The 17,774-nt window shown below is 51.1% G+C and overlaps 1 long non-coding RNA gene across 1 annotated transcript; it reads right to left on the reverse strand.

Moving 5' to 3' along the window:
- Positions 1-967: 967 nt before the first annotated feature.
- LOC118224394 lies at positions 968-15,901 on the reverse strand. The gene is made up of 2 exons (XR_004764633.1): positions 15,568-15,901; positions 968-1,935 (listed from the first exon to the last, which is right to left on the reverse strand). It is a non-coding gene; the product is annotated as an uncharacterized LOC118224394 (long non-coding RNA).
- Positions 15,902-17,774: the final 1,873 nt, after the last annotated feature.

A 17,774-nucleotide genomic window follows, 5' to 3' on the forward strand; every position in this document is an offset into this window, starting at 1 on the left:
TCTCACCCCCATTCTCTCATCTTGGGAAAAAAAACATGAAAGATGAAGGGCTGCCAAGCTTGTTAAATAACGCTCCGCCCACTGCTCACCAACCAGGCGAGGACACAGCCCTGCCAGGAACATCTGGAGGGGAGAGCGGGGAGAGCGATGCATTGTGGTTAAATACCTGGGCAGCCGTCATGCATTATATGTTGCCACGGTCACGGATTTATCCATCGCTGCACTGGAACACAGACCCCATGAGAGGAGGAGGGTCTTCAAAACATGCAGCATTTTTACTGTGAAACTGTGAAACCGCGAAATAACAGAGATCAGATCCATCGGGCACTCGCAGGCTCTGTCTTTGCAAGCGTTTGCCGAATCCACTGCCCGTATTGATTCTTCAGAGATGCGCTTGGGACGTTTCTGGGCGTGATGTTCTTTTCTGTGTGGGGGAGGTGGGGCTGGTTTCAGCAGAATGTCTGAAGCTACTGCAATGCCGGAGATGATGAAGCACAAGCACAGCGAAGTGAAACGACAAGCCAACAGGCCCATTCACAAACCAACCACTGCTTTTCCTCGGTGGCAACAGCCATCCAGAAAAGAAGATATAGAAAAAAAAAACAGACATACTCTAAAACATAAAAACAGACATACTGTAAAACATAAAAACACAGGTGAGTGGGTGGGGCTGACGATGAAGGTGATGACTTCTTTGATTGTAAACACAGGACTACAGCAAGGCTAAAAATCCTGCATAGTGTGCCCTTAAATACATCACCACCACTCTCAGCACAGGGTCGGCCTGACCATCTTGAATCCCATCGCTGCCTATTCTATGTGAAAACTGGACACTGACCCAAGATTAGAACATGAACCTTGAAAAACCCAGTGGAATCGTTCTGTTTTAAGCACAAAAAAAATTGGGGAATATTCCAGTCATGTTGCCATTTGTTTGTGGGAAAAATATCCTGAGAATATTCCCAAAAAATCTTAAATCGTATTTACTGTTCAAAATGCTCCATACAGGCATTTCACATACAAACCCACTGTCAACATGTTTTCATTTATAAATGTTCATCATTTATCCAACATTATGGAGGAAACATCCATTCAATCTTTTTAACTGACAAAACTGAAAAATGTTCCAATGCTGTTCCTGCAATGTTCCAAAGGTGTTATCCAGGAGAGCGCTCAGGACTCTGGGCAGGTGTTATCCAGGAGAGCGCTCAGGACTCCGGGCAGGTGTTATCCAGGAGAGCGCTCAGGACTCCGGGCAGGTGTTATCCAGGAGAGCGCTCAGGACTCTGGGCAGGTGTTATCCAGGACAGCGCTCAGGACTCTGGGCAGGTGTTATCCAGGAGAGCGCTCAGGACTCTGGGCAGGTGTTATCCAGGAGAGCACTCAGGACTCTGGGCAGGTGTTATCCAGGAGAGCGCTCAGGACTCTGGGCAGGTGTTATCCAGGAGAGCGCTCAGGACTCTGGGCAGGTGTTATCCAGGAGCGCGCTCAGGACTCTGGGCAGGTGTTATTCAGGAGAGCGCTCAGGACTCTGGGCAGGTGTTATCCAGGAGAGCGCTCAGGACTCTGGGCAGGTGTTATCCAGGAGAGCGCTCAGGACTCTGGGCAGGTGTTATCCAGGAGAGCGCTCAGGACTCTGGGCAGGTGTTATCCAGGAGAGCGCTCAGGACTCTGGGCAGGTGTTATTCAGGAGCGCGCTCAGGACTCTGGGCAGGTGTTATCCAGGAGAGCGCTCAGGACTCTGGGCAGGTGTTATTCAGAGAGCACTCAGGACTCTGGGCAGGTGTTATCCAGGAGAGCGCTCAGGACTCTGGGCAGGTGTTGGGATGTTTAAGCAGCTTCTCTAATGGTCTTGGAATGTTCTGGGACCCGAAACTGGTCAGCTGGGGAGGATAAAAGCCCTGTCTTCCAGAGACCCTGTCATGCAAAACATTCCTGTTCAGAGACAAAACAATAAAATTAAATCTTTTAATTAGTCACAGTCAACAAACACCGGAATTTGGATTAAAACTGAAAGTGAGTCTGCCAGTTTAAGTAGATTCTGAGAATTCTAAGAGTTAAGAAGTGTGCACCACCCAGAGGAAAAGTGATGTCAGTGGAATTGTAAACCCACACATTCTATAAATACCCCAGAGAAGCACTCCGTAATGGGAGAAAACTTTACAGCTCTTCAATCCCAGGAATCGTAACAATTTCTGGGAAGAAAATCCATTCGGGATTGATTTACAATGCCCCCCTGTGATGGTGATAAGAGCGCTTATACAAGTGCGTGAAATTCCAACGTGCGAAACATCACCCAGCGTCCAAATCCCCGCTGAGCCCAGCAGAGCTGCACCTGCTTCACCACATCTGCCTTCACACACACACACACACACACTCACTCACTCACATATACACACATGTGCACACACATACACACTCACACACTCACTCACACATACACACACACACACACACACTCACTCACACACACATACACACTCACTTACTCACACATACGCACACACTCACACATGCGCACACATACACACTCCACTCACACACTCACATACGCACACACTCACACATGCACACACACACACACACACACACACACACACATACGCACACACATACACACTCACTCACATACGCACACACACACACTCACATATACGCACACACACAATCACATACGCACACACACTCTCTCTCTCACACACACACTCACACACATGCCCACACACACACACATTCTCTTTCTCTCTCTCACACTAGCTGAACGCTAGCAGACTGAACACTGGCACCTCTGGTGGGCTGAACACTAGCAGACTGAACACTGGCACCTCTGGTGGGCTGAACGCTAGCAGACTGAACACTGGCACCTCTGGTGGGCTGAATGCTAGGAGACTGAACACTGGCACCTCTGGTGGGCTGAATGCTAGGAGACTGAACACTGGCACCTCTGGTGGGCTGAATGCTAGGAGACTGAACACTGGCACCTCTGGTGGGCTGAATGCTAGGAGACTGAACACTGGCACCTCTGGTGGGCTGAACACTAGCAGACTGAACACTGGCACCTCTGGTGGGCTGAATGCTAGGAGACTGAACACTGGCACCTCTGGTGGGCTGAATGCTAGGAGACTGAACACTGGCACCTCTGGTGGGCTGAATGCTAGGAGACTGAACACTGGCACCTCTGGTGGGCTGAACGCTAGCAGACTGAACACTGGCACCTCTGGTGGGCTGAACGCTAGCAGACTAAACGCTGGCACCTCTGGTGGGCTGAACGCTAGGAGACTGAACACTGGCACCTCTGGCGAGCTGACTGCAGCTGGCTCGCTGGTTTTGGCCGCTTGGTCAGTACACACCGGTGAGGTGAGATTAGAACTCCCAGCATTCAATCAACTCTGAGCTAAACACGGCAAAGCTGATACATCATCAGAGTTCCAGCGAGCTCTTCAGAGGCTCCGCCCACCACAGGCCCCCCCCCGCGGCACACAGCTACGCTCACCCGGTCTCTAAAAGTGGGTCACCACACGGCTCTGTTTGAGTAACAGGGCCCGTCTCACGCATACTGCCCCCCCAACCCCCCCCCCCCCCCCCGATGCCCTGCCGCAGAGCCTGGGGTCCGGCCAGCAGAGTTCAATGGCATTCCGAGAGAAAAGAACACAATGCAGCTCGCTCGCCCGCACGTCCACTCGCTCGCTCTGAAACACAATGCAGCCACCTGGCCAGCAGCTCGCCGCTCTCTCGCTCGCCCTCCCGCCCTCTCGTTCGCTCTCTCGCTCGCCCTCCCGCCCTCCTGCTCACTCGCCGCTCTATCGCTCGCCCTCCCGCCCTCTCGCCGCTCTATCGCTCGCCCTCCTGCTCACTCGCCGCTCTATCGCTCGCCCTCCCGCCCTCCTGCTCACTCGCCGCTCTATCGCTCGCCCTCCCGCCCTCCTGCTCACTCGCCGCTCTATCGCTCGCCCTCCCGCCCTCTCGCTCACTCGCCGCTCTATCGCTCGCCCTCCCGCCCTCTCGCCCTCCCGCCCTCTCTCTCGCCCGCTCGCTCACACACTCGCCGCCCTCTCGCTCTGAAACAGTGGCTGCAGCAGCACAGAGACACGCCCCTCTTACCTTCACATGCAGCACCCCACATTCCACACCGTCACTCCCCAAATCTGGGGCTCTGCTCACACCATGCTACACCTCTCCTTCTCTCTCTCTCCTTCTCCCTTTCTCCTTCTCTCCTTTTCCCATGCTCTCCTTCTCTCTCTCTCCTCCTCTCTCTCTCTCCTTTTCCCTCTCAACCTGGTTTATATATTTAGCTGGCGTTATTGGCATGATAATCACACGTTCATATTTCCAAAGCATGCAGATATGATGACCCCCCACCGCCCCAGAACAACAATCACACAATGAACAACTAGAGGAAATGAGTGAAACAATTTACTGCGGCAAAGAAACAATAACTTAGAGTTCAGATAAAGGATAAAAATACAGACAAATAAAAACCTATTGCTCCTGTCTGCATATTTCTCCCTCCTTTCTCCCTCTCTATCTCTTCCTGTCTTTCTCTGTAGTTAATTTGAATTTTATACCTGCAATAAATCTGTGATGTAACAGAGCAAACGGGAGGTTAAAAATGTGCTGTGTGTTTAACAGTTTAAACCATCGCCCCATTCTTACCCTGCGTGGGGGGGGGCACATGACCCCATGCTTACCCTGTGTGGGGGGGCACATGACCCCATGCTTACCCTGTGTGGGGGGGCACATGACCCCATGCTTACCCTGTGTGGGGGGGCACATGACCACATGCTTACCCTGTGTGGGGGGGGGGGGGGGGGGCACATGACCCCATTCTTACCCTGCGTGGGGGGGGGCACATCGCCCCATTCTTACCCTGCGTGGGGGGGGGGGGCACATGACCCCATGCTTACCCTGTGTGGGGGGGGGGCACATGACCCCATGCTTACCCTGTGTGGGGGGGCACATGACCACATGCTTACCCTGTGTGGGGGGGGGGGGGGGCACATGACCCCATTCTTACCCTGCGTGGGGGGGGGGGGCACATGACCCCATGCTTACCCTGGGTGGGGGGGGGGGGCACATCACCCCATTCTTACGCTGTGTGGGGGGGGGGGCACATGACCCCATGCTTACCCTCCGTGGGGGGGGGGGGGGGCACATCACCCCATTCTTACGCTGTGTGGGGGGGGGGGCACATGACCCCATGCTTACCCACCGTGGGGGGGGGGCACATGACCCCATGCTTATTCTGCATGGGGGGGGGGGCTCTCACATCATCCTGAAACACACCTGGCACGCTGTTACCTGATCTCCATCTGGCACCCTGAAGGTTCACACCACAGGCACTCCAGACCCCATCATACAGAAACAATAACAACCTGAGCGTCACATGAACAATAAAAGACACGAGAGATGAGAATCACAGTCATGCAGCTTTTACATCATCAGACAGAAGATTTAACTCTTATTCTGGAACCCCACCTCTACTGGCTCCATATTTTACACACACAACTGAGCAAATCACTCCCAGAATGCTGAGGGAACAGTATTTTACACAGAAAGCTTCCAGGGCAAATCGTTCTCCTTCTGGGTGTAGAGCACAGAATGCAGTTACACTGTTCTGAATGCCCTTCTGCTTTATGCGCCGCATGCTACTCAGAATCACAGGATGAGAGGAAGTCGTGTGAGTCGCTCTGGATAAGAGCGTCTGCTAAATGCCTGTAATGTAATGTGAGGAAGTAATGGGTGAAAGGATCTGTAAGGGCAGTGCAAACATTTCAGCATGAAATGAAGAGTTTAAACAAATTAGTAAATAAATAACCCAAACAGCCACAGGCGACACGCGCTCCAGCGCCAACGGCAGACTGAGAGCGGAGGACCCGCCCAGGCCCACACACAGGCCCTCCTGTACGGGTTCTGTACTCATCTCCCACAGAGGCATTTAAAACAGCACGCACACACACACACACTCACACACTCACATACACACGCACACACTCACTCATACACTCACTCACACACACACACACATACACACACACTCACTCGTACACACACACACACACTCACTCACTCACACACACACTCACTCACATACAAACTCACACTCACTCACTCACACACACACACACACACACACACACACTCACTCATACACTCACACACTCACTCACTCACTCACTCACTCACTCATACACTCACCTATACACACACACACTCGCACACACACACTCACTCATACACTCACACACTCACTCACTCACTCACTCATACACTCACCTATACACACACACACTCGCACACACACACTCACTCATACACTCACTCACACACAAAACTCACACTCACACACACTCACTCTCACACACACACACACTCACATACAAACTCACACACACACTCACTCACATACAAACTCACACTCACTCACTCACTCACTCACACTCACACACACACTCACTCATACACTCACCTATACACACACACACACACACACACACCCACTCACATACACACTCATACACTCACACACACACACTCATACACTCACTCACACACACACTCACTCACTCACACACACACACACACTCACTCACACTCACTCACTCACTCACTCACTCACACTCACACCGTGTCTGCCGATGGGCTTGACCTCGCCTGGACCCACATATTCCGCCCTTTTTGGGTGACAGTGGGAGATTAATTTGAGATGTTTCGCCTCAGATCGATAGAGAAGCCTGTGGTTCCCCACAAAGTTAAACACGCCATCACTCTACAGCCTGTTTCCACGACGATAAACACACCATCACTTCCTGCTAATCACCTGATAATCACCTATCCTGCTTTTTATTCTACTGTGGAAGGCCAACCCCAGAGCAGCTTTCCGATTCAGCCAATGAACACGCGGGACGAAGAAACAAGATCAATTCTTTGGAGGCGCCGTAAAGAGCTTTGCGCACACATATGAACTCCCCCCAAAAAAGGTCTGAGAAGCTGAGCTGATGAGTCTACTCGAGATGGCAGTGTGGATGAAAAAGCTCATTGTGCTCCAAATGCCAGCTCTGCCTGAGGTTTATTGGAGAAGCGCAAAAGATTTATAACATTTTTTTAAATGTTTAAAAAATTCACCCAGAGTTCACTGCTGTTACTGTACACTTAGCTGGGAAAAGGAAGAGCGGGTAGTAATCCAGTTTAATTTACAACCAACTAGATAAACTACAGCAAGCAAACATTCGGCTTCTATCAGCTTCTTCACTGAAAGATCACTGAGGATTCCTGTCAATGCTGGGCTTCACTGATCCATTAAGCTGCTGATTAGTGTCCTCATCCTGAACAGGATATGGACATGCAGGCAGCTACAGGATATGAACATGCAGGCAGCTACAGGATATGGACATGCAGGCAGCTACATGATATGAACATGCAGGCAGCTACAGGATATGGACATGCAGGCAGCTACAGGATATGGACATGCAGGCAGCTACAGGATATGAACATGCAGGCAGCTACAGGATATGGACATGCAGGCAGCTACAGGATATGAACATGCAGGCAGCTACAGGATATGGACATGCAGGCAGCTACAGGATATGTACTTGCAGGCAGCTACAGGATATGAACATGCAGGCAGCTACAGGATATGAACATGCAGGCAGCTACAGGATATGAACATGCAGGCAGCTACAGGATATGTACATGCAGGCAGCTACAGGATATGAACATGCAGGCAGCTACAGGATATGTACTTGCAGGCAGCTACAGGATATGTACATGCAGGCAGCTACAGGATATGAACATGCAGGCAGCTACAGGATATGAACATGCAGGCAGCTACAGGATATGAACATGCAGGCAGCTACAGGATATGAACATGCAGGCAGCTACAGGATATGTACATGCAGGCAGCTACAGGATATGAACATGCAGGCAGCTACAGGATATGTACATGCAGGCAGCTACAGGATATGGACATGCAGGCAGCTACAGGATATGGACATGCAGGCAGCTACAGGATATGAACATGCAGGCAGCTACAGGATATGGACATGCAGGCAGCTACAGGATATGAACATGCAGGCAGCTACAGGACATGAACATGCAGGCAGCTACAGGATATGGACATGCAGGCAGCTACAGGATATGAACATGCAGGCAGCTACAGGATATGGACATGCAGGCAGCTACAGGATATGAACATGCAGGCAGCTACAGGATATGGACATGCAGGCAGCTACAGGACATGAACATGCAGGCAGCTACAGTGATCCTGTGCATAAATCTGATAGCAGCGTTAGAACAGATTGCGCCAATCGCACCCTGAAGGAGCATCAGGAGAAGGTGACTCATCTCTCTGAAGCAAACAAATGTTCAAGGGGGAGAGTGGGAGGAAACTCGTCCATTTCGTAGATGAGGAGAGCCTGTATTTATACACAGTTCTTCCAAAGCAATTTAATTTCAAATGAAAACTTTTACTCTCATGCCGTGGTGGCTCAAAAGGAAAACTGCTGGTGTTGTGTGAAGGCATTTCTCAGCAGGCTGATTAACAAGATGACGCTGAGGTATGTGCAGCCCTTTAGAGACACCAGCTCACATTCACACCCTGATTTCAGAAACAATGGGAACATCGCACCTGCCTTACAGCACACAGGAGCAGGTGAAAGGTTTTATAATTATTATAAAAACACAAGGTTAGTCTTCTGTCACACACAGTACTATAATACTAAAATAATGAAATAGTTCATAAAATGTCAACAAACACACAAATGAAAATGTATTAAATTTGACTGAAAAAAGAACATATTGATAGATAAATTAACACAAATGATCATAGTACATTGGCAGCACATGTAAGCCTAAATATATTTGTGAGGCAAAGTTTATTCTTGTATTGGAAATGTAAACATTGTCATTCTTAAATAAAATCTACATTTTAAGTGATTGTCACAGTTGAAATTCAAGAGTGCCATGTACTCTTACTTGATCCATTTTTAAATTTAGATGCAAACAGGTACACACTCACGCAGACACACACACGTGCACACATACACGTACACACACACACGTGCACACACACACAGGCACACAAGCACGTACACACACGCGCGAACACATACACGTACACACACACATGCACATACACACGTACACCCGCAGAGTCTAAGATTAGCAGAGAGATGTGATGTGCCACAGACCAGCCTCTCTGCTGTGACATCACAGTGACAGGGGAGGAGATTCCGGGGTTAACTCCGCCCCTTTTAGCTGGGTGTTCCGCTGCTCTGTGCGACTCTGAGCGGCCTGCTCAGGTATGTTCTGCCGCGCTGGTTATCTCAGGTGTGATGGTATCACCGCGGGACTCTCTCTCCCAAACCGCACGTCCCCAGGGCAGGGGGCCGGGGCCATGCAGGGGACACGGCCTGTCACATGACCGGGCGTGAAATGGGCGTGTCAGTTACAGGACTATGCCATCATCTCGATCTCCAGAAGGCATTCATACGGGCCAGCTGTTCTCCTTATTACCAAACCTCTGACTGAAACCCTGGAGGACTGCAGTGCCCTGGACTGGAGTTAAACCTGCAGCCACTGCAGCCCTGCAGGACGTTGACACCCCTACCTCAGCACCTAAACGTTGGGAGTTTCCCTGAGCACTTATAATAAACCAGCCTTTTCAAAGTGACGCAAACCAATAATGTCCTGCCGTCCGGCTGGTGATGCAGTCTAATGCCTAGATAACTGGGCTTTTAACTCACAGGTTGTGGCCACTTATTCTGATTTGCATCAGTGAATGTAGAAAATTAGTCCTGTGCTATGTTTTGGGTAGTGTAGTTTTTGGCGCTGTAGTTCTGGAGGAGGTGGTCATGTGATGTGCTTTTTGGGTAGTTTAGTTTTGGGTGGTGTAGTTCTGGAGCAGGGGGTCCTGTGCTGTGTGTTTTGGGTGGTGTAGTTCTGGAGCAGGGGATCCTGTGCTGTGTGTTTTGGGCGGTGTAGTTCTGGAGCAGGGGGTCCTGTGCTGTGTGTTTTGGGTGGTGTAGTTCTGGAGAAGGAGATCCTGTGCTATGTTTTGGGTAATGTAGTTTTGGGTGGTGCAGTTGTAGAGGAGGCAGTAATAACCATGTGATAAACTAAAATCAGTATTAACCTGTCCTGCTGCAAGCTTTATCAGTCCCAGTCTGGACCCCCCCCCCCCCCCCCCCCCCCCTCTGCCAGAGGTTACTGGAATCACCACAACAGAATTACTAGTGCCTACCAATCAGCTTCCTAATACTACTGCATTCCCCATTTCCTCTGGGCCCTACTACAGCATTAAACTTTATGACTCAAGTCCCCACGACAACATGGGGGGGGGGGGCATTGAGTGTTTTTATTTGGAATGAAGAAAAACACACAGTTCATTGTTCCAGCAGATCAGAGCACAAACAGACCTTTAAATGCAGGACCGAATGCAAGCGATGACAGCCTATCAGATTCTTTCTTCCCCCAGGAATCATTCTCCCTGCATGACTTCATTTCCAGGAAACCCTTGTGCCCCCCCCTCCCCAACCCCACCCCCACAGGACCCCCAAACCAGCACAGGCCCCCCCCAAACCCCCACAGGATCCCCAAAACCCCACAGGAGCCCCAAACCCCCACAGGAGCCCCAAAACCCCACAGGACCCCCAAAACTCCACAGGACCCCAAAAACCCCACAGGACCCCCAAAACCCCACAGGACCCCCAAAACCCCACAGGACCCCCAAAACCCCACAGGACCCCCAAACCTCCACAGGACCCCCAAACCTCCACAGGAGCCCCAAACACCCAAATAAATAAATAGATCTCATAAATAAACACGACTGCCGAGAATTACTGTCCCAAAGGTGCTGAAACCCAGAGTGGAAAGTCCCCAAGCACCCCGCCACACTTCCCAGAAAATTCAACAACAAAAAAGCACCTTAACATGTTTACATTCAGCGTTTCGATTATCGTAACAGAGGCTTAGAACAGGGAACTGACTCAGTTAGTGATCTAGATCTGGTGTGATTGTCTGTGTGTGTGTGTGTGTGTGTGTCTGTGTGTGTGTGTGTGTGTGTGTCTGTGTGTGTGTGTGTGTCTGTGTGTCTGTGTGTGTCTGTGTGTGTCTGTGTGTGTCTGTGTGTGTGTGTGTGTGTGTGTGTGTGTCTGTGTGTGTGTGTGTGTCTGTGTGTGTGTGTGTGTGTGTGTGTGTGTGTGTGTGTGTGTGTGTGTGTGTGTGTGTCTGTGTGTGTGTGTGTGTGTGTGTGTGTGTGTGTATGTGTGTGTGTGTGTCTGTGTGTATGTGTGTGTGTGTGTGTGTGTGTGTGTGTATGTGTCTGTGTGTATGTGTGTGTGTGTGTGTGTGTGTGTGTGTATGTGTGTGTGTGTGTGTGTGTGTGTGTGTGCGCGTGTTGGGGGAGCAGGGGCATGTGTCAGCATGTGACATCCCCACTCTGAGAATATTGAAGGTGAGCCAGGAGTCCCCCAGGTAAAGAATATTCACAGCTGTACACACCTGCACACACCTACACACACCTGGACACACCTGTACCTGCCCTGCCAATTCGGCCTAAAGGCTGAAACTGCACAGAGAGGCTCAGTGTTTATGAGTTACTGAGTGCAGACCCCCGCCATGCAGGGCAAGTCCGGGGGGTCTGGTAATGGGCGGGGGGGGGGGGGGGGGGACTGTGTGTGTGTGTGTGTGTGGGGGGGGGGGAATCCAAATTAGACCATTATACAATCCAATGTCAACCAAGTACTTTTCGGAATGTGCTAACATTAGATACCTCTGTAACAGTTTGTAAAGGTGTGTTGTTGTTTTCATTTTTTGGGGGGGGGAGTATTGCAGGGCCGTGGGACAGTGGTACCCAAACCCCCGCCTCCCTGCCCCCCCCACTCTCCGTACCCCTTCTTTATCTCACTCCTTTTCCGTACGTCTGGATGGATGGAACGCTTTCAGTCTCTCTCTTCCTGTGCATGTGCCAGCACCCAGGCTCATAGACACAACACTGAGAGAGAGGGGGAGAGAGAGAGAGAGAGAGGGACAGAGAGAGAGAGAGAGGGAGAGAGGGAGAGAGGGACAGAGAGAGAGAGAGAGAGAGAGAGAGAGAGCTATAGCTCTTGTTTGTCTCCAAGGCCAGACTGGCTCGAGGAAACAGACCCATCCTGTTGTGGAGTCTGCCACAGGCGAGCTTTTGGGGGCAGTGGGGGGGGGGTGGGGTAGTGTCGAGTGGGCAGCAGTGGGGCAGCTGTGGGCCAAGCTCTTGAGAAGGGGGAGGGAGGGGGGGGGGGGGGCAGGGAGGTGTGTACTGCAGTACAGCCCTGAGGTACAGACCCAGCTCCTTAAGCACTATGCCGCGCTGCCTCTCTCTCTGAACTGCAGTTCCCACATTAATCACTGACTGCACCGGCCGGCAGAACAGGAAGGTACTGGGCCGTGCCTTCACCAGGCCAGGGGCGCGCGCGTTCGTTTGGGAGGTCGTTCACCCTTCCACAGGCCCGGGGGCTCACTGTGTCCCCACCCCAGGATTCTGTACAGGGCACTGTTTTTTTTGTTTTTTTTGTTTTTTGGTTGCATATGAAAACAGTGCACTGAGGCTTTAGAACACCCAAAACAAACAAACACCCCCAAGCAGCCGGGACCCTACCCAGGCTGGACCCTACCCAGCCAGGACCCTACCCAGCCAGGACCCTGCCCAGGCTGGAACCTGCCCAGCCAGGACCCTGCCCAGCCAGGACCCTACCCAGCCAGGAACCTACCCAGCCGGGACCCTGCCCAGCCAGGACCCTACCCAGCCAGGACCCTACCCAGCCAGGACCCTACCCAGCCAGGACCCTACCCAGGCTGGACCCTGCCCAGGCTGGACCCTACCCAGCCGGGACCCTGCCCAGCCGGGACCCTACCCAGCCGGGACCCTGCCCAGCCAGGACCCTGCCCAGGCTGGACCCTACCCAGGCTGGACCCTACCCAGGCTGGACCCTATCCAGCCGGGACCCTACCCAGCCGGGACCCTGCCCAGGCTGGACCCTACCCAGGCTGGACCCTACCCAGCCGGGACCCTACCCAGCCGGGACCCTGCCCAGGCTGGACCCTGCCCAGGCTGGACCCTACCCAGGCTGGACCCAGTCAGACAGAGCTTTCCCTCCTTCCACCCTGCAGAAACAGCGGTAAGAGCAGGATTCCCAACATTCCCGCTTCAGAAAAATCCGCTGGCACTGGAGCGTGAAGTGAGAATCATGTGACTGCTGACTGCTGTAACCCTGACCCCCCCCCCCCCGGGGCCTACCTGTGTGGTCTGCCTCAGTTCACCTGTAGGACGGCTCTACCTGGCCCCCACCAAGCTCACAGGGACCAGCCCCCCCCCCCTTCCTCGCAGGGACAGATGTCTATCAGCCCCCCAGGCCTGAATGGGAAATTAAGATGCTATCGGCTGCTGCAGAACAGGAGGGCTGGCTGTTTACAGAGCGAGGAGGCACGTTTACCCTAAAACCCCCCCAACCCCCCACCCCCCCCCCCTGCCGTCCCGTCCCGCGCCATCTTACCACAGGTCTACCGCTCCATCAGATTGTACGTGTCACAGAGAACATGGACCCCTGTCACTCAACCGGCCCAAACCCCCCCCCACTGCCCTCCCCAAGAAAAACTACTGTATCTTGCACAGACAAGTTACCTCTGAATCTCTGGAGAGTTTTAACTCTGATAACAGGAAAAACTTTAATTCTCTTTTTTTCTGTATAGCTTTCATTTTGTTTGTCAGACAGTTTGTTATGTGCTTGACCCTAGTGCTAGTTGTCAGTTTTGGTTTGACCTTATTGGATCGGCTTGGCAAGTTTTAATTTTAGTTATTGGATGGTTTTGGTTTTGGTTTGGGGCAGGTTTACTTTGGTTCGAGGGCAGGTACAGATTTTGTTCTTTTTCCATTTCCAGTCTAAACTGGTTGGTTCTGGCTCAAACCCTCTTTGGGGTCCCTTGGGTTCGGTTCAGCTGATGGGGGGGGGCCTGTTTTCAGGGCTCTTGCCTGAAGGAAGGTTAAAGGAGGCCTACAGCCAGCCAGGGTACCAGGGTCAGGCACACGCATACACACACACATATGCACACAAACACATAAACAAAGGCACACACACACACACACTCTCACACAAACACACATGCGCACACTCTCTCACACACACACACACACACACACAGTGAGGAACAATTGAAAGGAAGAGAGGAAGGAGATGGAGAAACAGCAGAAGCGGAGTGAGTTCTGTGATTAATCCTCACATAATGAGGCTCAGGCCTTGCGCTGATACCCTATCAGTTCCCTCACCCAGACAGCAGGCCTGCGTTTCCCCATGTTTTCGTCTCTCTGCCTTTCTATAGGTGTGAGGAATGTGTGCGGAATGTAAGAAAAGCTTCCTGTTTTTCTCTGGGGGTCGGAGACGGCCTCGGCTGCCAAACACAGCGTGGTGTCGCAGGATGAGTGCAGCTTGCGTAAGTGAGACCGAGTTTTAGCACAGCCAACTCCCGCGGCTAACGCTAACGGCTCCGGCCTGCGGACCCGCTACTGTCCCGTCCGGCGACTCAACACCTCCACCCTAATTCACCCTTCACCCTAACCCTAACCCTAACCTCTTCACCTTAGTCATATCACCACCTTACCCAAACCGCTTCACCCTAACCTCTTCACCTTAGTCATATCACCACCTTACCCAAACCGCTTCACCCTAACCTCTTCACCTTAGTCACATCACCACCTTACCCAAACCGCTTCACCCTAACAACGTCACCACCTCACCCTAACCACTTCACCCTAACAACGTCACCACCTCACCCTAACCACTTCACCCTAACAACATCACCACCTCACCCTAACCACTTCACCCTAACAACATCACCACCTCACCCTAACCACTTCACCATAACAACATCACCACCTCACCCTAACCACTTCACCCTAACAACATCACCACCTCACCCTAACCACCTCACCCTAACAACATCACCACCTCACCCTAACCACTTCACCCTAACAACATCACCACCTCATCCTAACCACTTCACCATAACAACATCACCACTTTACCCAAACCTCACCCTAACCACTTCATCCTAACAACATCACCGCTTCACCCTAACAACATCAAAGAGGGTTTCCATTTAAACTCTGCAGTTCGTTGGTCAGATAATGCACAGAGTGAACTGCAGAGATGGGAACTCAAACTGATCTCTGTGTGGTTTGTAGTTATTTCCCCAATTGAAAAAACATTTACTTGAAAAATGAAAACAACATGTAGTGGACAGAATCCATAAATTAATGAATCAATAAATGGTAACAAATAGCTGTGTAGATGCGAGTCTGAGTGTGTACTGTGTACCTGTGTGTTTTGTATCGCACACCTGTTGGCTAATATTTACACCGAGAGCTCACTAGCAAGTTCTTGACTGCCATGAAAAATTAATGTCCGTTAGCACAATAGCACTCCGAGTTTGCGAGCTAAATCTGATAACTGGCCAATAAACAAACGTAGATGGCAACACATTAGCACGAAGTTAATGCACAAATTAAATACACTGAATTCCAACCGGGTGTTAGTGACTTACCTCACGCCAGTCCGCTCTTCCGATCGCCGTGCTTAATGTGACCTACTGCGGTTAGAGCGAGCATCACCAGCCTCCCTCCGTTTACGCTTAGTAACGGTACCTATTAAACTAATGAATCGCAATCGCCTATTTATGCTCGTGATCCAGTACTGTGTACAACGCGCAAAAGAAGTGTTCCCCCCTCTGCTGTAAAACCTACCAGCAGGACAACTACTCTTTATATGTTCGATGGTAAATGTGATCTATTCGTGCTGGATAACTGGATTAAAGCGCCAATTGCAACACACAACAACAGGAAAAATGATCGAACGCCATCCAGGTTAACCCTGCAAACTCGTTGCTGTTGACCCCGTGCTGCTTTCACGAACAGGAAGTGATCTTTCACGGATTTTAATTTGTCCACTTCAAAAGATAAATTGTCGCTATTCTATGACAAGAAATATATTTCTGCGGTTCTATAAAATCATTATGGGAATATTTTTAATGAAATATATGCAATCACAGCGTTAGGATTTTGCTGATGATGCACTGAATACTGAGATAGCAGGACGACGTGTTTCTGGTAGGACTGTGAGTTGCATTAATGTGATTCCTGGGGTAATAATTCAAATTTAGTTTTTAATTAAATAAAGTCACAGCTTCTGTCTCGTGGGACCTGTGCCCCCAGCCAGGCAGTGCCCCCCCTCCCATACCGACCCCCCCCCCCTCCATACCCCTGATTCCAGATTCCAGGCCGCAGGTACAGCAGTCTTAAGTAAACAAGAAGAGGATGATGGAGAGACAAAATAACACAGTGTACCCACTCTAATCTAGCTCAGACTCCAAAACCAACAGAACAAAGGAACACATATATACACCCCCCCCTTCCCCCATACCTGTACCTCACCTGAGGGTGTGATGTGTGCAGAACAGACGTTATTTCACATAAAGCTTTAAAGCGGTACGCTCGTCTCGCTCTGGGTACGGAAATTCAGACGTTCTGTTTGGGCTGTGAGGGGGGTAAATATGGGGCTGGGGGGGGTAAATATGGGCTGTGAGGGGGGTAAATTTGGGGCTGGGGGGTAAGGGGGGTAAATTTGGGGCTGGGGGGTAAGGGGGGTAAATATGGGGCTGTGAGGGGGGTAAATATGGGGCTGTGAGGGGGGTAAATTTGGGGCTGGGGGGTAAGGGGGGTAAATATGGGGTTGTGAGGGGGGTAAATATGGGGCTGGGGGGTAGATATCGCCGTCTCTAAATTTAGTCCTAGACTGGATGGAGATGGAAAACTGAAAACTGGGACTGGCTGTTGGACGAAAGGAGTTGTGAGAGCTTCGCCTGCCAGGCCGCCATAATTCTGCATTCATTCTGTCTATTTCTCATAAATCTTTCTGGCATGAAATCTTGCATTTTTCAAAAAGAATTTATGGTGTAACTAAACTGCCTATAAATGAAATATGCAGTGGGATCTTAACCTCAGTGATCCGCGCTCAGCGCTAAGCAGTGACTGTCACGTGAGTCCTGTCTGGTTGCTATGTGCAGTGCCTGGTTGCTATGTGCAGTGCCTGGTTGCTATGTGCAGTGATCAGTCTGTTATTCCAGTGACAGACAGAACGGCTCCAGTGATCAGTCTTTTATTCCAGTGACAGACAGAACGGCTCCAGTGATCAGTCTGTTATTCCAGTGACAAACAGAACGGCTCCAGTGATCAGTCTGTTATTCCAGTGACAGACAGAACGGCTCCAGTGATCAGTCTGTTATTCCAGTGACAGACAGAACAGCTCCAGTGATCAGTCTGTTATTCCAGTGACAGACAGAACGGCTCCAGTGATCAGTCTGTTATTCCAGTGACAGACAGAACGGCTCCAGTGATCAGTCTGTTATTCCAGTGACAGACAGAACGGCTCCAGTGATCAGTCTGTTATTCCAGTGACAAACAGAACTCTCCCGCTGTAATGTCCTCTCTGTTTGTCAACAGCTGCTTCAGGGTTACTCAAGGTCGTGCCCTAGGTCTCAAGGTCATGCCGTACGGCTCGCTGTGATTGGCCTTCCTCCGCAGAGCCCGCAATCCTTCCAGGGTTTGCATCTGTACGCCTGGGCACAGGACTCAGCGGGAACGCGCTGCATGTCACTCTAAACAGCGGGACGTGGGAAAAACCGCATTGTGTTGTTTTCCCCCATTGTTTGCGTGACTGTGGTCCTCTGGCCGGTGTGAAGGCTCACCTGTGAGG

Source organism: Anguilla anguilla, chromosome 1 (assembly GCF_013347855.1).
Source record: "Anguilla anguilla isolate fAngAng1 chromosome 1, fAngAng1.pri, whole genome shotgun sequence".
NCBI lineage: Eukaryota > Metazoa > Chordata > Actinopteri > Anguilliformes > Anguillidae > Anguilla > Anguilla anguilla.